Source organism: Crocodylus porosus, unplaced genomic scaffold (assembly GCF_001723895.1).
Source record: "Crocodylus porosus isolate Cpor-Errol unplaced genomic scaffold, CroPor_comp1, whole genome shotgun sequence".
Lineage (NCBI taxonomy): Eukaryota > Metazoa > Chordata > Crocodylia > Crocodylidae > Crocodylus > Crocodylus porosus.
In genome coordinates, this window is record NW_017728931.1 from 39,654,267 (window position 1) to 39,658,421 (window position 4,155).

Sequence of the window (4,155 nt, forward strand, 5' to 3'; positions counted from 1 at the left end):
GCAAAGAGCCTCCTGGACCCGATTGAAGCCTGCTTTCTGCAGGTTGGGCCAGCGTTCAGAGGTAGCGCCTCCAGAGTGAAGAAAAGGAGCTGCATGTATGGCAGACACCGCCAGGGACTCAAGAAGAGTGGAGCTGAGAAAAGCTGCCACCATGGGCGATAGCCCCAGGCTCCTGAAGACACCACTGGAAGAACCAATGCTGGATCCTGGCCCTGGGAGCTCCAGGAGGCAGCTCAGGTCCTGGATTACTCAGTGCACATAGCAGTGCATGGGGCCACCAGACTCTGGGAGCGACATGTGGCGACTCGGGTCCGCTACCCTCGGTATGTGGCGGAGGACTTGGTACATGCAGCGGTGCATGGCATCCCAAACCCTGGGAATGGTCCCAGGCCACTCAGGTTTACAACCCTTCCCCAGCATGAGGCCGGGCACCCAAAAGGCATCAGTGGGGGTGCGACTAAGGACCAGCCATTCAGGTTTCAGGACCTGCACAAGGCAGCCTAAGCAGAAGGCAAGGCCTGGGCGTCAGGTCCCACATGAGGCGGCCTAAGCCCCAAAGGAGGACAGAAGACAGGGCCCTGGGCAGCCTCGACAAGGCACCCAGAGCTCTAGTAGCCTTCCCAGCCTGCTCCCTGCATCCATGAGTAACGAGGGAACGTGTCCCCACAGGACAGGGAGCCCTGAAAGGCAGTCCTGAGGGATTAGGGACCAGGTGGGGCTCATCTGGGGCTGAGGGGGTACTGGTGCCTCCTGAGTCAGGGGGAGACTTGCCCTCCCAGCGGCCAGTCAGTCACCAGGGGAGAGGTCCCTACATGGCCAATTGCACTGACCTGGAAGTAGTGTTCCCTCTGAGCTGGCTCTAAGAAGGAACACTGCCCGGAAGTGCCAGCAGCATGCCCAGGAGGGCTAGGTTCGCACCCAGAAGTGCCTGTGGTACTTCTCCTGGCACCCCCACTCCCTGGCCAGCACTCTTGGTGGGGGCATCAGTGCTCCTGCCTGCCCTACTGTCCACCACCAGGGGACGCTGGCTGTGATGGGGTGCAACAGCGCTCTCAGAGGGTGTGCATACACCACCTACACATCACCACTGAGTCTTAGTGAGCACGTTTTTCCTAACACCCATATACCAGGCAAGGGAAACAACCTAGGGTTGCCGTGCTCTCCCCTAGCGCCCCCTACCATGCCAAGTTTGGGTTAAAGCACCCTCATTCTATCCTGCCATATCTTGAAATAAAAATTAAAGGGAGGCTGCCTCTTGTTCTCCTGGTCACGATTCCTGCTATCCCAGTCCTTGTTTATATAATGGGGTTCCAAACACCCCAGATGCGTGGCTCCAATCACCACGCCCCAAGCCTCACAGATCTACTGGACATTGTTCAGTCTTAGCCACAGCCCTCATTGCCCACCGGCGCCCAGGCTCTCTGCAGCCCACAGCACCCAAGCTCTCTGCAGCCCGCAGCGCCCCCTTGCTCTGGGGCTTCTCACACTGCCCATGCTGGGGGCTGGGGCTTCCACACTGTTATGGTTCCCCTATGAGGCCTCCTCCTTCCCCTTCTAGCCTCACCCAGTCCTCCAGTCAACCAGGAAACAAAACAGAAGCCCCTGGGCTATTACATAACTCTAAGCCATCTGGCTCCAACCTTTCTCTCACCACACCAGAGATGTTCCATCTGTCCCCAGTCTCGGGCTGTACCTACAATTTTGCCTTTACTCATTATTCACTCCAGCAGAGTTCCTTCCTCCTGGGCTGCCAGCTGGGAACTGCCTGCCTGGCCTCAGCCTGGAAGTTATATGAGAACCAGGCCCTGCCCCTTCCTGTCAATTGACTTCCCCTGGTTACCCTGGCAGCCAGCAGGTGGGCTCCTTACTTATTGATTCACCAGTGGTAGGCACCTCAGTGCCCTGCTACAATCCAGTCTAATCTTCCCTTGCTTCAACTTGAGACCATTGCTCCTTGTTCTGACATCTGCCTCCTACTAAGAAGAGTCTTGCTCCATCCTTTGCAACCACCCTTCCCCTCAACATCTGCCTACGCTGGCCCTTTCTGCATGCAATGTATCTGATACCAGTGAAAGAAAAGCTACCATGCTCCACTGGGAGAGACTGGAAGAGACAAGCCTGCTACCAATGCTGCCCATCAAAAGCTGCAAAGTGACCGGTTCTCGTTTGTGTCATTAGTTTCCTCATGTCTCAAAAATAGGGCCAGGTCCTCCAACAAGACCAGAAGGCTTTTTTTTTTCCCCAGGGTGGGAAGGGGGGGCTAACCCTGTTTTTCCATGGTACTGTGATTCTAAGCAAAACCAAAGAGAACTAAAAGCTCTGTTTGGCTGGTGTGAGATGAGGCAAACTTCTCAGATTCTTTTTTCCATATTTTTTCTCTTTGTGCCACTGAGTCTCAAAAAGAAAGTCTTAAGAGTTTTAGAGAAAAAAAAACTTGACAGGGATTAAAGTGTTATTTTAATTTAATAGGAACAGCTGGAATGTTACTAGCAGGAAAGCAACAATTAAAGCTTTTTCAGCCAGAATATTTAATGAATTTTTTCTGGTAATCTGAGAAATCTTAAAGTTTTTTCTCTGGCTTGTCATTTCTCCTCAACATGGCAGTAATAGTGAGAAAAAGATTTTAAAAAAATGTGTATCTACATTTAGATTCTGAATTCTTTATTTAGATGTCTAAAAAGTATTCTGAGTAATATCAACTGATCCATGGTGCAGAAGCTTATGTTGCTCTAAGATTTTGAGGTTTCATCATCTCCCAGCCATGCTTCTCCCTCTGCTTGAAGGATACTGGTAAAATAAGGCCAAGTCAGATGAAGCCTCATATTCTGCCTTACACAGGGTTTTAAAATGCATGCTAATCCCCTTCTGAATCAACATCAGTTGGCTGTTATCAGATCAAATCCTGGGAGCTATATAACGCTAAGCCTTGATCTGGTTAGGGAGTGACTGTTTCTTGTTTTGAGTCTTTTGGGACATCACACTTAGCTACAGACCCATATTACATTTTAGAGACAGACCTATATCTTCAACAAATAGGACCCCATGGTTAAACCACCTGAAAACATAGAACCAGCATCTTAGCCAAACTTAGTCCGTACACATTCCTCCAGGGCTCAGATGGGTGTGAGAACTTTGGTTTCTAGTTAAACCCATTGGGATAATATGGTAGGCAGAGCGAACCTTGGGGAGGGGGTGGGGCCAAAGGCAAATCAGCCTGTGCGGGGCCCCCTGAACACTGCATGGGGTCATGGTACCCCTGCAAAAGAGGGGTGTCTCCATGCTTCTTTTGTGGTGTAGGGCTGAGCCGCCAGCTCCAGGTGGGCTCTACGGGTGGAGCCACAACTGCGGGGCTTGGGATGGCTCTGATGTTAGGAAAGAAATGAATTGAAATGAATTGAGGTTTAGCAAAGCGAAAGTTTTATCGCAAATAACTTACTCTTGAGAGCAGTAGAGAGTTACTGATTTTTTTGGGAGGGGGTGGGGAGTGGAATAGGGACGGAGGGAAGGGAAATCTGGAAAATGTCTTCCCAATGGTGACACTTTACTTTCTCTTACATTAATCTTTTCTGTTTGTACATAGTGATGGCTTGACTGCTTTTCACAACCAACATACCTTTCAACTATAGTCTCTAACCTTTTAAACAAGGGTTCTGTTTGTGAAATTTCAGTGTCTTCTTCCAGTCTACTTTCTGGATAGAGAGATCATCATTCCAAAATCTGGTTGATCATTGAAAGATAATCACAATTTATACCCCTAGATTTTTGTATTCTTCTTAGGCCAGAATCTTTCCATCATGTACACAGTCAGATGGGTCGCAAATTGGCTGGAGGTCCCCACCCAGAGAGTGGTGGTGGACAGGTCATTTTTGACCTGGAGGGTTGTGGGCAGTGGGGTTCCCCAGGGCTTGGGCCCACACTGTTCAACATCTTCATCAGTGATTTGGATGATGGGGTGAAAAGCACCTTGTTCAAATTTGTGGATGACACTAAGATGTGGGGAGAAGTGGGCACGCTAGAAGAGAGGGACAGGCCACAACTAGATCTGGACAGGTTACAGGGGTGGGCGGATGAGAATAGGGTGTGTTTCAGTACTGACAAGTGCAAGGTGTTGCAGCTGGGGAGAAGGAACCAGCAGCATACCTACAGGCTGGGGAA